Source organism: Suncus etruscus, chromosome X (assembly GCF_024139225.1).
Source record: "Suncus etruscus isolate mSunEtr1 chromosome X, mSunEtr1.pri.cur, whole genome shotgun sequence".
In the NCBI taxonomy this organism is placed as follows: domain Eukaryota; kingdom Metazoa; phylum Chordata; class Mammalia; order Eulipotyphla; family Soricidae; genus Suncus; species Suncus etruscus.
Window position 1 is genome coordinate 26,806,486 of NC_064868.1, and position 18,212 is coordinate 26,824,697.

At 35.9% G+C, this 18,212-nt stretch overlaps 2 non-coding genes across 2 annotated transcripts; one reads left to right on the top strand and one right to left on the bottom strand.

Moving 5' to 3' along the window:
* Positions 1-16,759: 16,759 nt before the first annotated feature.
* On the bottom strand, positions 16,760-16,893 carry LOC125999759 (small nucleolar RNA SNORA51). The gene has a single exon (XR_007492230.1). It is a non-coding gene; the product is annotated as a small nucleolar RNA SNORA51 (small nucleolar RNA).
* A 297-nt stretch (positions 16,894-17,190) lies between these two features.
* LOC126000205 (U6 spliceosomal RNA) lies at positions 17,191-17,293 on the top strand. The gene has a single exon (XR_007492564.1). It is a non-coding gene; the product is annotated as a U6 spliceosomal RNA (small nuclear RNA).
* Positions 17,294-18,212: the final 919 nt, after the last annotated feature.

An 18,212-nucleotide genomic window follows, 5' to 3' on the forward strand; every position in this document is an offset into this window, starting at 1 on the left:
GAACAGGGGTGAAGAAGTAGAAGTTGGCAGCAATGTGGTTTGGGTATTGAATTGTTTCTACATCAAAAGATTTATGAACTGTGCATTTTAAACAGTTCTCCGTTCATGATTCTCTTTAACTGAATTGGAAAATCTGGGAGGAAGTATGACCCAAATGCTGGAACAATGGCCTTTACTGTTCAACCTAGAGCTAACGATAGAAACTTCCACTCAGGTAAGTTGAACAATTATTCTTAGGAGTCAACATCCTCCATTTCAAATGACAACATGGGAGGTAGCTAGTAAATTCATGACAGCAAGGTTACTCAGTTCTCTTTTGCTGTTGTCTAATGCAGAGCTTCTGAAGGATAACCATTTAAATAGAAAGCTCTTTCTGCTTGGGAAGCAAAAAGCATTAAGACATTGCTTTAACAGCTTTACAGAATCTGCCATTTCATCCAGAATACAGTGCTAAAAAGTAGCAGTAATCTCTGGGGTGGGAGCACAACCCACAACCAACACCTATGCTCCTCAGTATGTGCTTTTTACACTTTCAGTTTCCATTTTCCTTAATCAATATTTACCAGGTGACAATCACAGCTTCAGTGGTTTCTGTTTGCTATCAGTCTTTCAGTTGCTGCTTGTCAAACTTTAATCATATCCTTGTCTATATATATAACTTCTGGCTATCTTCATTGTTTTATGAATGGCTACCTCATGTGTACCTAGTTTCTAGGATCAGTTGCGAGTTGAAATTTGAGTTTTTTTAACACTCTGAACCAGGCTGATTCATTTAATTTTATGACAATCCTCAAAGAGTGATAAAGGTTAATACTTCCATGTTTCAAATGTGGTTTCAAAACTGAGGTGGCGCTTATTCACCTGAGAAGAAATAACAGTTGAGACAGCTGTGAAGAGTCTGAAATGATCCCATCCAACCATTAATTGAGTTTGGGCCAAAGAAATTCTCCAGCATTCTCTTATTTTATTGGCTTGCAAATGTCTTCATTGCCTGTTTTAAGTGACACTATCTCAGGCATTTGTCATTTATAGGTTACCTATTGCCATGTAACAAGCTACCACAAATATAGAGAAGAAAACAGTAAGCTCACAAGCCTGGGTAGTTCTTATGGTTTGATCAAGGTTAAATAATCTCTTTGGGGCTTCACCATGTGATATGGTCAGTTATAGGTTGGCTGGGGAGTGGCAGAACCTGCCTGGTTTCACTTATGAATCTGGGAACTAAATGGCTCTTGGCTGTGTTCAGGCCTCTCAGAATCCAGTAGGCTAGCCTGGACTTGTTTTTCCAATATTCACACGGTTCTACAAAGGGCAAAAATGAGCAAGCAAGGTCTCTTGAGGCTTAAGCTCAGAACTGCCATTATGTGATTCGTGCTGCAATTTATTGTCCAAAATAATTCACAAGGTCAGTTCAGATTCAAGGGGAAAGGAAATAGATTTGACCTCTTTTGTGAGAGAAATTGCAAAATCACTCGGCAAAGGGAAGGGAAAGAATTGTGGAGGTTTTCGCCATTTACTTCATGTACTTAGCTTTTCCCATGATGAAGCTGTCTCAAGTAATTTTCTTTCTGGGAGCAGCTGTTTTGATATACAGGGATATTGATCTATCATACTTATGAAGAAAATTGCACCACAGAAATAATTATTTAGGCATCATAGGTGTTCATGGCTTAAAAAAATACTGAAGACTTAAGTATATGAGTCATTTAGTTTCTTAAGCAAAGCAGTTTTACTCTTCTAAGAATCAACTGATGTATTGTTTTCATCAGTTTAAAGCGATTCTAAGACAAGTGCCTGAAATTGCATGAAAAGTGTGATTTGTTTATTGTGCATCACTGGTAGATAAAATAAATACAAATATCTTGACGTAAGCTAGAGATAATATATAGCCATCTGAATTTATAACTATGCAAATACATCTCTCTGGTTGAGGAGTTTTACTTTCTAATAATTTTATTAAATTGATATTTAGCTTTGCATTAACTACTTTATTAGACATTAAATATCTGAACTTTTCTTCTTAATATCTAACATGTAGATAAAGAAAAATAATTTTCTCTTTACCCATCAATGTTCATATTTGATCTCCTTTCCCATTTTTATAAAACAGACAGGTAGGGTGAATTCTCATGCCTTACATGTAGCTGACTCCAGTTTGAGCCACTGCACAGCTAATGATCCCCCAACTCCTATATTATCAAAAGTGATTATTGAGCACAGAACCAGAGTTAATCCATTAATACTACCAGATGTGGCCCACCCTCAACATCCAAGCTTGAAAAGCCAAATTGAACAGGAGAAAATTCAAATTTAAAAACTGCTGAATATTTGTCTGTACATGCAAAGTAATCAAGAACTACCAATAACATAAATGACCCAAGCTATACTTCAAGTACTATATACAGATAAAGACAAAAATGTTCTTGATGTGAGGAGAATCCAGTTAGAGGAAGTTATCAGGAAATGTCTATTAAATAAGGATAAGGTTGTTATGCAGAATTAGATCACTGCCTTCTCTGTTCATAAAAAGGTTCGAGAGATCTGGTTACACTGCATACTTCCTACTGCAGAGGTAAAACCCTGTAAACGGAGATTATTCTTACAAATGTTAATGTTACTTACAAAAAAGAACTTTCAGGGTTTTTTTTTAATAGCTTTTCCTATGCCAAACAGACCTATTTTGGGGGTGATATTTCTGTTCCCTTTCAAAGCCATTATAGATTTTTGGATGTTTTTGCTAGCCAATTCTATTTCTGGTGCCATTTTGTCATAAAAAGAAGACCAACAAAAATAAATATGAATATGAAATAATACTTTGCATCTTCAAAAATAAAAATTCTTAATATGAGATTACTAAATAAGAAGCACATTATGTTTGAGATTAGATGCTACTACCTATGAAACATAATGCTTTTGCAACACAAATTTAGTGATTGTATAGCATAAGCACAGGGTTTATCATCCCATATAGAATACGGAATAAAGATAGTGGGCAAGGAAAATGTATACAAAGGCTTGTGACTTGAAAAGACTTTAACAATTCCCTAGAACATTCCTGCCCAAACCCTCCTGTGGTAGAAAACTCACTAAGGAAGCCCAATCTGCTTCAAAGTGGATTACTGAGTCACTGGTTGGTGTCTGAACAAAAATTGATGAGAGATCTTAGTGTATGTATTCCACCATTCTTCTCTTCATGAAAGAAATGTCAGACTAAAGTTAAATTTAAAAATAAACTAAGTAAATTATAAGATATTATTGGTATTAGTCAATAATTTCCAAACCCAGAAACATCATAATTAATGGGCAAAAAAAGCATAAGGTGCTGTTCATAATGAGACCTGCATAGGTGTAAGGGAGATGGAACAAATAGTTCTACTTAGGGTGTGGAAAGGCTCTTTGTTTTCTCTAGGAGATGGCAAGTCCTTATCAGGCAGATTACCTAACTAGTGTTGATCAGTTCTTCCTGATTAACTGTCTTTAGATTCTGTTCGGAGGACAGCTTAAACTATAGTGAAATCTCAAATTTGTAATATGGGGATTAGCACAAATGATTCCATTTGAAGGTAGTTGTCATTTTTTTATATGTTAACAAGATGGGCCTGTAAATAATCAAAATAGAATACATACAATCCACAGATGCCTTGGAGACACAGAATGAAGTGAATTTCCTATTCAGTGTAGTGGCCAGAATTCAGATGATCTAAATATGTGGAACAGTGGAGGTGGAGGAACTAAAACTGGTAGGTGCTATCTTGTGAAATTGGGAATATCTCATCATCAGGGTTACTGGGAGCATGCCAGAGCGCTCTGTGCATCCACAGTTTTCCAAGACTAAATCGACATCCATTTTCTGAGATCAAATTCTGTCTCTGGTCCATTACAGAAACACCACCTGGACCTCAAATGCACTACTGCCAAGAAGCCCTTTAACGATAGCACGGATGGCAAAGAGAGGCTTTAAATTGGCCAAAGAGCTTCCTCTGCAGTCATCCTATCCAACGTGTGGCAGGTTTGAACAGCATGACGATGTATTATTTTAACATTACACATAAACTTTATTCCTCTCCTTAGCAAACTGCCTTCTGAAGTTTTTCAGTTATCCAATGTGTTAAAAATAGACAAAACTCAGTTTGTTAATTCTAGGGAAATTAGCCTCACAGTGGGGGGGTCTATATCAAGGAAGTTGAACAAAGAAACAATGATAACAATAATAGAAACCTAGAAACCGGAGGGGAAAATGTCATAAAAAATAGGTTTCCAAGCACACTTTTCTCACTTTATTGCTGATTTGCAGTCAGTGATAGCACTTCTTTTGTGGATTTTATTTGTCTTCTTTCACTCATATCTGTTTTACATTAGTTTCAATTTCCCCTATTCTGTAGCTTCCTTCTTGGATAGTATCTACTTCTTTTTTCCAAACTTTAATCTACTCTATCGTCCTCTTCCTGGTATAGCCTTTTCAACAATCCAACCAGAGCTCTTTTGATCAGCTTCTTTCTAGGACTTGTTTAATCACCTGCAACAAGAAGATAATTACCTGTCCTTAGATATGGGATAAAATAAAGGAAAAAGCAGATTGTATACATTTGCATGCTTTTCCCTACCTTTCACTCTTAGACTTCCAGATACAACTGTACACTCAACCTGTGATTATCTCCTGCAGGCCTGAGTTAGTTTGTTCACAGTGCCCTCCTCTTATTTTATCCCTCTTTCTCATTTTTCACCCTTTCCATATCTGTTATTCCATTTTACTACAAATGATCTGTTTTGAGATTATGGGAGATTAAGTCCATTTTGGGGAGGAAATCACACCCATTTTGATTTTCAGAGGCCACGCTCTTAGTTTTGTTTGGGGGACACTCCTGTGATGTTCAGGGTAATTCCTGGCTCTGCATTCAGGATTCACTTCTAGCAGTTCTCAGGGATCCTTATGGGATGCTAAATTTTGAACTCAGGTTAGCCACATGCAAGGCAAGTGCCTTCTTCTCTCAGTACTATCACTCTGTCCCTAAATTTATTTTCCATTAGAAGACTTTATCAATATAAATTCACACTCTTCTGTGATTCACTGGCTTCATATTTATGAAAGGCACTATATAAAATGGTTTATTAGATGTAAAGAAATTCTTAATGGTTTCACATGAAGCAGTATGTGGGATTATAGGTGCTTCTAAGAATTGACTCATTCATAAACATTGACTAAAAGCCTGATGCCTGCTACTGGCAATAAATCAAAACATATTCCTCCCTTTCATAATCAGTGGGTAAAATACATGGTATCTTATGTTAGAGTGGAACTATAAGCATCTAAACAAGGTTTAGATGCAGGTTTATTTGGGAAAGAGAAGCCAAAGTAAGAGAGGGAGAAAAGTGAAAGAATTGGAAGAAAGGCTGGGAGTAAAAAAAAAAAGAGCTGGACTCAAACAAAGACATGCAAGTCTCCTGCTATCAGCAAACATTCATGGACACATTGAGTATGGCTCCCAGAATCCCGTGTGTGATATCTGCCCTTGTGATTTCACTTCATAAAATGGGTTGATTACTCTACTAAGTAGAGGTGAAGAAAGAATTGATAAATAGTGCATCTCACTAGTAGCCCTTGCAGGTCACCCCAACATAGATGGTAGCTGCATCAACAACTGTGACCCAAAACATACAAGAAGAAATGACACGGGTTATAAAGTAATAATATTACATAAAACACTATTACAACTTTGATGAATGATAAGAGGGCTAATGGTAACATGGAGTGATGCATAACACAAACCACATCAGTGTTACTGACCACAGGCTAGATAAACTCCTTCAAACTGCCAGGGTTCCACAACATGAACAAATGGTTCTAGTGTTTCCAACACAAGACATTAACACTGAAAGCCAGTTTCTCAATATAATATTTATTATACTTTTCCTCAATAGACACTGAAGCCTGACACTATTTGGCCTTTGGTCAGAGTTGATTTTCTTTCAAAAACACAGGAGTATTATAACATAATTTTATTTCTTCTGTTTCTCATTGATATGTTTGTACCTTCAGTTTTTTGGTTTTTGGGTCACACCTGGTAGCGCTCAGGGGTTACTCCTGGATCTATGCTCAGAAATCATTTCTGGCAGGCTCAGGGGACCATATGGGATGCCAGAATTCGAACCACCATCCTTCTGCATGCAAGGCAAACACTCTACCTTCATGCTATCTCTCCAGCCCCTGTACCTTCAATTATTACAAATTAGACTTTTTATTGTGATAACACTATAAAAATAGGTTGTAATATTATATTGCAATAAAAATAGGTTGTAGCTATATTTAGCTAAAATGTAAAGTTTTATATTTTAATATCTGACTCTACTATAATATGATCACCATTAGAAGTCCAGTTTCTGTCTACCCCTGTACAATTGGCCCCAGTTATTGAATTGATGACACAGTTTTTAGTTTAAATATAAGGGACTTCTGATAGTAGTAGGACTAATGTCTGCCAAATACTGTAGTAAAGGCCTCATTGAAGCCCAAGTAAACATGGATTTGTGTGAATTTGTGAGACTCAGGATAGGTTGGAGGTCAAATAAATGTCCTTCATAAATACTGATTTATTATTGGTGCCACTTGTAAACTTTACCACTCTCTGTGCAGTTTATTACTTGTGAAATGGGAATGACATTCTTACTCCTTGCAAAAGAATAGGGTGACTATCAAGCAAAGAAAAAACAGATAAATCTTTTAGGACAATTCCAGGCATATGATAATCACTTTATTAATTATTAATAGTAGGAGTATCTGTTTGTTATGTTTTCCATAACAAAATATCATTTGACTGAGTAGATTAAATTACACAAATTAACTTTATCACTGGTTTGGAGATTGTAAGCCCAATATCAAGAGGCTGGCAAGTTATAGACTTATAGACCTTTCCTTTAACTAGTTCTTGTTTTTTCACTGTATTCTCAGGTTACAATTTTTCTGCATGAACCCATAATGGCACTTTCTCTTCCTAGAATGACACAAATGTTATTGGATTAGGGACCGACTTTTATTTTCTCATATAATGTTAATTACCTTCTGTAGCTAAATACATTAAGCAGACACCCTTTTTAAACACACAGAGCACATACCGTGCTTTCCCCAACCCCCTATACTATATTTTGCTTAATCCCATAAACAAAGAAGCACATTCCCTGTTTTAAGCCCCTCTCACATCCTACCTTATTGGCTGACACAGAGTTCACACCCTACTTTTCCCAAATATAAATATTCCTTTCCCACCTAAAATATAGTTATTCTCCAGAAGTGGCTTGTGGATGCATCTTTGTGAGTGCTCTACTCACCTGGGATTAAACCTCATCAGGGACTTCTACAACCTCCTTAAAGTCTCCTCTTTTTAATACAATCACAGTGAGGGGCATGGGAAGCTTCAATATGTAATTGGGAGAAGTTCTCGAACAAATCAATAAGAGCAGTTGCCATTTGTATAAGAAAGTTCAATTCTCAGAAACAGTATTTGATGATTTCAAGCCTTATTACCCTTTTGATAATATTTCAAATTACTGAGACCCCCCTCAAAAAAAACTTTTGTCTATGTAGGTTATATTAGTAAGTATTGATATGCTTGTACCCCTTCATTAACAATAGTTCAAACTACAGTGACTAAAAGAAAAATGGCGGGGGGCGGTGAGGTGGCGCTAGAGGTAAGGTGTCTGCTTTGCAAGCACTAGCCAAGGAAGGACCGCGGTTCGATCCCCCAGCATCCCATATGGTTCCCCCAAGCCAGGGGCAATTTCTGAGCACTTAGCCAGGAGTAACCCCTGAGCATCAAACGGGTGTCGCCCCCCAAAAAAGTAAAAAGAAAATAGGAAGGGAGGAGAAAGAAAAGAAAAGGAAGGAAGGAAGGAAGGAAGGAAGGAAGGAAGGAAGGAAGGAAGGAAGGAAGGAAGGAAGGAAGGAAGGAAGGAAGGAAGGAAGGAAGGAAGGAAGGAAGGAAGGAAGGAAGGAAGGAAGAAAGAAAAAGAAAGAGAGAAGAAAAATGTCTGTCCCAGAGACAGGCCGGGGTAGTGTGCACTGTATTACTGAAAATTAATCATGAACAATTTTGTAACCAAAGTATTTAAATAAAGTAATAAAAACATAAACCTTAAAATTTTTCAGCACAAAATACTTGGAAAATATATATATTCAGCACAAAATACTTGGAAAATATATATATGTAAGGAAATACAAATAAATAATAAGCTCCTTTAAAATGATTATTTATCCATTTGAAAATACTAAGAAAAATGGGTCCAGAAATATGTCTTAGTATTAGAGCACCTGCCTTGCAAGGATGGAAGCATGAAGCCACACAACTCATGAATAGCTAGAATAACCCCAGCGCACAACAGTGTGTTACCTCCTGTCACAATGACAACAAAAACCAAAGTGAAGTAAAAGAAAAATAAACAGTGATACTTCCTATTTCAAATTATCATAGTTTCAGAAGCAATAACTTTATTTGCTCAAAATAATCTTTTCTAGCTTGATAAATACCCTTGTTTCTATCCTCATTTTATGACTATATATGAACAATTTCATAGATACTGTTGACCGCATGTGTTGTGGTATCACATGACACATAACCTGCTGAAGATATCAATGTACAATGTTGAAATAGTGAGAATGAAAAAGTAAAATAACATGGTAGCAGTATTAGGGAAATGGAAGTCCCCTTTCATAATCCCAGAAATGTCCTTTTGATCTCCAAGAGTTACCAGACCATACTGAGATAACCACTGCTTTGGACGCCCCCCCCCCCGGAATCTGCCATAAATGAATCAGTTTCATTCTTCTGACATTCTACTTTTGAAGGTTCACTAGCTCATTCAATACCACGTTTTAATGTCATTATACTAATAGTAGCTATGGTCTTATTTCCATTTTCAGAGGAATACCAAACCACTGCAAATAGGCAGAATTCACTTGCAAGTTAATTTTTTTTTGCCATTTTACAATTTATGTTTTATTGTCCACAGTAAAGATAATATATATAACTATTTATGTAAAACCTATTGGGTGATTCTTCAGTAGATTGGTTCAAATAATGTATTTTCCAAAATCATGTTCTAGTACATCTATCATGCTCGTAAAGATACAGCCTATGAATGTTATCATTTTATTTTTTTCTGGATTATTAAATCAGTTCATGGCAATGACTTTCTCTGGATTGCTAGTTTTTTTAATGAAGCAAGATAGTTTTATTGAATAAAATTTACTTAGAAAGATATGAGGGGAGACAAAAGAGGAATATGTGTTCAAAGGAGAACATAAGCTTCAGCTGAGTGGAAAAAGCACAGAGACATTAGAGACAAGCAAGAAAGATACATTGCTGTAAGTTAACACCCAGCTATTAAGCTAAAACAAAGGTGTTCCCCCATCTTCCTCTTTCCCATATACCTCTTACTTTGAATTGTAAAAGGCCACCTGGACCTTATTACTCTCTGCCCTGGTTGAATTAAGAAAGAGCAGTTCTTGCTTTGGACATGGAGAGACCATGAGAAACAAACTGACTCTGTGATTCTTTCCTGACTGGCTGGCTTATTAATCCTTCAGGGCTGCCCTAACTGCCTCATCTTCACCCACCTGGGGATAAAAATATGTATGTGGGGTGATTTCATAATGTGTGGAGACTTATTTTACACATGTTCATGGGAGAAGCAGGCTTAAAAGAACAAACCATGGGCTACCATTTAAAAATATATTTTATTGAGGCCAGAGCAATTGTGCAGCGATAGACCTTGTGCATGGATGACCCGGGACGAATCACAGTTTGATCCCCTGGAGTCCCATGTGATTCCCCAAGTCAGAAGTGATTTCTGAGTGCATAGCCAGGAGGAACCCCTGAGCATCACTGTGTGGCCCCAAATTCCAAGTGTATATAAATATATGTATATATGTATATCTATGTATGTATGTATGTATAAATATAAATTAAAGCACTGTGATTACAAAATTATTCATAGTTGAGTTTTGACATACATTCCAGCACCAACCCTACCACCAATGTTAACTTTCCTTTATCAATGTTCCCAGGTTCCCTTTTGTAAATTGAACTTAATCATAATGTTTAAGAGTTTAATTGTCATTTTCAAAATAAAATTGCTATATCAAAAATATATTCTTCAGCATCATGTGAATCTGACCTTTCATTTACTTTTTATAGAAGGTAATTTAATTTTCATAATAACCATATTAAGCCAAGTTTTAATAGGTAATAAAAATCCTCCAACTTTTATTATTTTACTAAAATACTAAATATTTAAAGATAAACTTTATTATTGTGCGTTACTGATACTTTCCATATATGAATGTGTATTTTGCAAGGGCAGGAGTAAGTCACATTTATGTGTATTAATATATCTATCTCCTAGAAGGGTTAAATTTTAGAGTTGGTGTTCAATAAGTGATTTTGGAATTAAATTTAACAAATAGATATATACACACATCAAAATAAAGAAGCTGTATTCAGCAGTATTGTCTGTCTTTTTCAACCATCAGTCCTTCCTTTTCTTTTTACTTTTCCATTTATCTTTTTGTTGTTGTTGTTGTTGTTGTTGTTTTGTACTTTGTACTACACCCAGCAAGTCAGGACTTGTGGTTCTATGCTTAGGTATTATTCCTGGTTTACTTGGGGGACCATTTGAGATGCTGAGATTACTTTGCATTGGCTGCATGCATGGCAAGTTTCTTAACCCAATGCACTATCTCTCCAGCCCTATCTCACCTTTATCTTTCTTCTTCAGCACTATCTTTATCAGCACTTTATTTTTATCTCCAGCACTATCTCACCTTTTTCTTTCTTCTCAAACCTTGATCCTATCCATTTTAGTCCCTCTTACCATTTTTAACCTTATCATTTCCCAAATATCCTTTAAAATGTTTTATTTAAGCAATTGTGATTTAAAAAATTATTCATTGTTGGGTTTTAGACATACAATGTTTCAGGACCCACCAGCAGTGCCAACTTTCCTCCACCAATGTTCCCAGAGTACATCCCATTCCACCACCTCCCACTCCAGACTGCCAGTATAAGAGACCAGTTTTTATTTTTGGCAGTTAAAGTTTGGGTCTCATGATTTCATTGTTGTTGACTCTGGTTTGGATATTTAGGACCCCTTAGTTCCCATCTCTCATCCTTTCATCTTTGTATATCTTCTCCTCTACTGAATTTCTTTCCCTCTCATTATACTCTGGGGCCTAGTGTGTTCTGGATGATCATCATTTAAACCATTCCATTTCTTCATGCATTTATTCTAAATACCAGATATCAATGATATCCTGTATTTACCTTTTTTCATTTGGATTACTTTATTTAGCATAATATCTTCCAATTCCATCCATGTTGCACCTAATTATATAATTTTATCATTCCTTTCTGCTATGTAGTATTTCATTGTATATATGTACAACATCTTCATAATCCACTAGTCTGTTCTTGAACAGATAGGTTGATTCCAAGTCTTAGCTATTGCACTGAGTACTGCAATTAATAGAGATGTACATAATTCCCTTTGGATGAGTGTTTTTCTGTTCTGAGGATACCCAAAAGCAAGTTTGGTGAGTCATATTGCAGTTTAATTATGAGTTTACTGAGAATTCTCCAAACTTTTTTCTATAGGGATTGGACCAGGCAGCATTCCTATTTGCAGTCTATGAGAGTTCCTTTCTCTACCATATTCCTGCCAATATAAATTGTTCTTAGTATTTTTTAATATGTGCCATCATCACTGGTGTAATATGTATATCATTGTCTTGATTTGGATTTTCCTAATGATAAGTGGTGATGATAATTTTTTCATGTACCTGTTGGCACATGTGCCTGTTGGCCTCAGAAAGTTGTTCATTGCCTGTTCTCATTGTTAATGGTGTTTTTAGATTTTGTGGGATTAACCTTTATGAGTACTTTGTATGTTCTAGATAACAACCATTTATCTGATATGTTGAGTGCAAATATTCTCTCCACTCAGCTGACTTTTAATTTTAGCTTGTTTCTTGCCATATAGAAACTTCTTAGTTTGTTGTAACCCCATTTATTCGGATGCGATTCTATAGTCCTTACATTTGGCATCCTATCGTTGAAGACTTATTTGAGGTCTAAAACTTAAAGTGTTCTGACTATGTTTTCCAAAATGTACTTTATAGATTCAGGTTTAATTTCAAGGTCTTAATTCACTTTGAATTGTTTTTTGTAAGGCATAAGATTTGGATTGATCTTTAATTTCTTTATATAATTATCCAATAGTTCCAATGCCATTTGTTGAAGAGACTGTCTTTTTTAAACTTTATTTATTGATTGATTATTGATTTTTTGGGGTCACATCCAGCAGTGCTCAGGGGCCATTCCATATGAGATGCCGGGAATTGAAGTGGGTCCTTCCCAAGTCGGCCACATGCAAGGTAAATGTCCTACTGCTGTGCTATCCCTGCAGCCCCTGAAGAGACTGTATTTTATTTCATGTTCACAGCTCCTTTGTTAAAGTTTTTGACCATATATTTGGAGGTTTGTCACTGGATATTTTATTCTGATCCATTGATCTGAGAGTCTGTCTTTGTTACAATACCATACTGCTTTGATCACAATAGCTTTATAGTAGATCTTCAAATTAGGTAACGAGATGCCTCCTAGTTTGTTTTTCAATATAGTTTTGGCTATCCTGGTTCTTTTATGATTTCAACACACAAAATTTGTAGTTGCCTAAGTCTTTGAAAAATACTGTCAGAATTTGGATATGGATTGCTTTGAAACTATATAGTAGTTTAGTTAAGATGATTATTTTCATAACAATGGTTTTCTCATTCATGTTCATAGAATGTTTATTTAGTTTTTTATTAATTTCTTAAGTGTTTTGAAGTTTTCATGTTATAGGTTTTGTATTATTTGTTGATTCCTAGTTACTTGTTAATTTTTTACATATTTTAAATGAGATTGACTCTGATCTCTTTCTTCTCTGAGTCATTCATTACTTGCATAAATGAATGCAACTTTCTTTATGTATTAAATTTATAGCTAGCCACTTTGTTGCACTGGTTTATTGGTTCAAGGAACTTTTCTGTGGATTCTTTAGGGTCTTCGAAATATATCATCATGTCACCTACAAATAGAGATAGTATGACTTCCTCTTTTCAAATTAGATTCCTTTGATCTCCTTGTCTTGTCTGATTGCTATTGCTAGGACTTCTAAAACTATATTAAATAAGAGTGGAAACAATGGACATTTCTGTTTTGTGCCTGACCTCTGTGGGAATGGTTTTCATTTTTCACCAGTAAGAATAAGATTTATGGACTTTTCATAGATAACTAATACTTTTAATCATGAATGTATGTTGGATCTTGTTAAATGCTTTTATATACATCAATTGATATGATTATGTCATTTTTATCTTTCCTTTTACTGATGTGGTATATGATGCTGACTGCTCTGCATATATTAAACCATCATTGCATTCTCTGGATGAAACCCACTTGATAATGATGAATAATTTTATGGGGGTTGGTTTTTGGACCACACCCAGTAGTGATCAGTGGTTAATCTTGGCTCTGCACTCAGAAATTGTCATGGCTCAGGGGACCTTTTAGGATGCTGGGGATCAAACCCAGGTCTGTCCTGGGTCAATTACAAATGCCCTACCACTGCACTACTGCTCTGGTTCCATAATGTATAATTTTTTATGTGCTGTTGGATTCAGTTTGCTAAGACATTGTCAAATCTTATTTTAAATAATTGACTTTTTAGTTTATGTATCATAATTTTCAATGCTATTGAAATCATTTTGTTAAAATTTATTGAGTACAATACCTTGTTTTACTCAGTAATTTATAGTTGAGTCCCAGGTATACAAAGTTCCAGCACTAATCACAAAACCAGTGTCAACTTCCTTCCACCAGTGCCTCCAATTTCCTTCCACAGTCCATCCTGTCTTCTGGTTTGGAATATTTTAAATTTACATGGATGTAGTTCGTATCTCATGCTTACAGTATTGTTCATTATAGTTGCAGTTACTATATTAGTCTCTCTACCACTGTTTCAAAATCCATCCAATGTCACCCCATGCTTGCTTCAGTGATTTCCCTAGATTCTTTCATGCCCAGTTTTTTTTGTTTGTTTTGTTTTGTTGCTCTTTGGGCCACACCCTGTGACGCTCCAGGGTTACTCCTGGCTATGTGTTCAGAAAGCACTCCTGGCTCAGGAGACCATATCTGGGAGATCAAACCAAGGTCCGTGTTAGATCTGCAGCGTGCAAGGCAAAAGCCCTACCTCTGTGCAATCACTCCAACCCCTTAATCCCCGGTTCTAATATTTAATATTAGGATTTATTTGCATTGTGAATTGTACAATCCTAAATCGATTCTTTTTTGTTTGTTTGTTTTTTGGGCCACACCCAGCATTGCTCAGGGGTTACTCCTGGCTGTCTGCTCAAAAATAGCTCCTGGCAGGCACGGGGGACCACATGGGACACTGGGATTCGAACCAACAACCTTTGGTCCTGGATAGGCTGCTTGCAAGGCAAACGCCGCTGTGCTATCTCTCCAGGCCCAAATCTATTCATTTTTAATGAACATTTTTGTTCATGAGGAAAAATTGGAAGGGTGATAAGGACCACACTTGGCTTGCTTAGGACTTACACCGATGTCTGTACTCAGGTATCAACCCTGATGATGGTGAGGACTGAACCTAAATTGGCTATGTGCATGGCAAGTGCCTTATCCTCTGTGTTAACTCTCCAGCTCCTTAATTTCTTTTTATTATATTAATGGCCTTTGTACCTATTTTTTCTCCAGATACTTTCAAATGATTAGTGGGAGCCAATTTTCCATGTTCCTTGAATTTTCTGCATTTACTGAAAAAAAAAATAGGCACTGCCTGCCTTTTTTTCGGAACCATTTTCTCTTGACATTCTTGGAAACTATAAATAAAGTCTCTTTTGGAGCAAAGGGCAGGCATGCTTATTACCCACTAGAAAAGATTTAGATCCTTAAGAACAAAGTTTTTCTCTGATAATGCACCCTACTGCATGCACAAATTTAATTTGGCCCTCATTTTATCAATCTGTGGTAATTAGGATTCTGGAACTGGCACACTGTGTACAACCGCTTACTCTGAGTTTCATAAGCTACTCTTTGTCTCTGAAGCAGAAACCTTGTGACTTCTGTTGGCACCCAGGAAACTGTAGTGGGTTAACTGACTATATTGCCAGTAGTGTAAAATCACGGTCTTATTTACAATGATTTTCAAAGTATCTCTGTTATTTTATACATGGTTGGAACTGCAGACAAATCTTCTAGATTACTTGGTTCCCAGAACAAGCTTTAGTTTTTTATGTGCATCTATTTGTATGGCGCCCACTGAGACTTTGTTTTGAATTCAACTTGCTCCTGTTTTTCTTTCCTAAGAAAATAATTACCTGTAAATAATGAGAACTTTGTTTAACTTTTCTCTTCTCTCATTGCCATTATCATTATTATTGACAGATTATCCCGGGGTCACATGCTTAGTTGCTGTGTCTACTTGGAGGTCCTACTTGTCATTGTGGTAATTACACATAATTGCTTGCGGAACCTGAATGCACTTGTTGCAGAATGTTGGAGATTATGCAGTTGATGTAGCATGCAGCATGGTAAAAACAGGTTGTCTGGATTGTATTTGGTGATGTTGGTGGCTCTTGGAATCAAACTAATGGCCTCATGCCTGAAGTACACTACCAAGCCAACTCTATGCTTCTGTTCTAACTTTCGTATTGCTTAGCTTCCTTCTTGGGGACAGGATTTTTCTCTCTCTCAGAAATGTACTCTTTACTCTTATGATCAGATATCCTTACTTATAACAGATCAGATTTCCTTATTTAGAACAAATGAGATTTTATATCAGATATCCAGATTTAGAACAGTTGTTTTTCAACAACTGGTCTGCAAATTATTTCTGGCCCACAGATTTCAAACAGTTGGAAACATTGATTTATGAGGTTCATAAAAAGTAATATGATTTTTAGTTCATTCATCTAATCTATATGCCCATATTATTCCCATTTCTTTTTGTCCCATTTAGTTCATTTTTTATTTTATCTATGCCCAGTTGTGCTCAGGCACCACTCCTAGTGGTGTTATAGGGATCAAACTTGAGTCACTGATGTAATGAAAGTGGTGCCTTACCTACTGTGCTTCTCTTTGGCTTTCTTCGTATGAACTTTAAAAGAATGAGCACTTTTATTATTACCCACAAAGGATGCTCACCAAGTTGTTTTCATAAAGGATGCTTCTTACTTCTGTTCACATATCTCCATTTATTTCAAATCTTACTTTATCTACAAAAACTTTTGTGAGCAATCCCAGTTAACTCAGTCATCAAGAGTTTTGATATATTAATAATTCTTTTTTATCATATTTATGTTTCATTTGAATGTTTAGACTAAAATTTTTAAGAAATATGTATGATTATATAAGCAGTCCACTGCCTTTACTACCACCGTATTCAGTAATGCAAAATACAATTTTATATTAAGGGGGGGATATCTTTTATAAGTCTAGAATAAGCTGAGGCACAAAATTTCTCCATGGGAAAATAAAAATCAGGTTTTTAGATATAAAATGATTTAGAATTTCATATCAGTTATTTAAAGTAGAAATTACATAATGTTTAATGATTATTTTATCAAGCATTAATAAGTTTACAATTATAAGTAAACTATAATAATACAATTGTAGTTTAATATGTTTCTTTATTTTTATTTTTTTATTTCTTTTGTCCCCCCTATTCGCAATACAGACCAGGCATAGGGCCTGGTTTGAGGTGTATATGGGGAGCATTTACTGTACCTCCTCTTTCTATACAGTCAGTGTAAAGAACACAGCCTGTGGTAAGCATTGGGAGCCCTTATCTTTTATTTTATTTTATTTTATATATATATATATATGTGTATAAACCCTTCACCAGTGCAACATTCCCATCACCAATGTCCCACGTGTCCTTCCTCCCCACCCCACACTGGCCTGTACTCTAGACAGGCTTTCTACTTCTCTCATTCAGTCACATTTTGTTATGTGTTGGCACACATCAGAAAGAATGAGAACAAGCAGTGCTAGCGGAGATGTGGAGAAAAAGGAACTCTTATTCACTGCTCGTGGGAATGCTGTCTAGTCCAACCTTTGTGGAAAGCGATATGAAGATTTCTCGCTTCGGCAGCACATATACTAAAATTGGAACGATACAGAGAAGATTAGCATGGCCCCTGCGCAAGGATGACACGCAAATTCGTGAAGCGTTCCATATTTAAAAAAAAAAAAAAAAGATTTCTCCAAAAGCTGGAAGTTGAACTCCCATATGATCCAGCTATACCACTCCTAGGGATATATCCTAGGAACACAAAATACAATACAAAAATCCCTTTCTCACACCTGTATTCATTGCAGCACTGTTTACAATAGCCAGACTCTGGAAACAGCCTAGATGCCCCTCAATAGATGAATGGCTAAAGAAACTATGGTACATATATACAATGGAATATTATACAGCCATCAGAAGAGATGAAATCATGAAATTTTCCTATAAATGGATGTATATGGAATCTTTATGCTGAGTGAAATAAACCAGAGGGAGAGAGATAAGCACAGAATGGTCTCACTCATCTATGGGTTTTGAGAAAAATGAAAAACATTGGTGTAATGATTCTCAGAGATAAAATACAGGAGGACCGGAGGGTCCAGCTCCCAACATGAGCTCACCATAGGGATTGTTTAGTGCACTCACAGAAATAATTACACTGAGTACTGTCATAACAAATGCAATTTAGTTTGTACATGTAAATACTGTGTGAATAAACACATAACTTTCTATCATCTTAAAAGAACAAATATTGGGGCCGGAGAGATAGCACAGTGGTGTTTGCCTTGCAAGCAGCCAATCCAGGACCTAAAGTGGTTGGTTGGAATCCTGGCATCCCATATGGTCCTCTGTGCCTGTCAGGAGCTATTTCTAGACTCAAATTTTTAATATTTTATAGACAATCTATTAAACAACTTAAGCACTATAGTTTTCTAATATAATTCCATATACAGTGATGCTATATATAGCCAAAGCATTGACATTAAGGCAATTATTAAGGTATAGATTGTTTCAGATAATCAATATGCAATAGACGAATAGAACCCTTGATAATTCTGTACTTAGTATTATTGAATCACATATAAATCTCA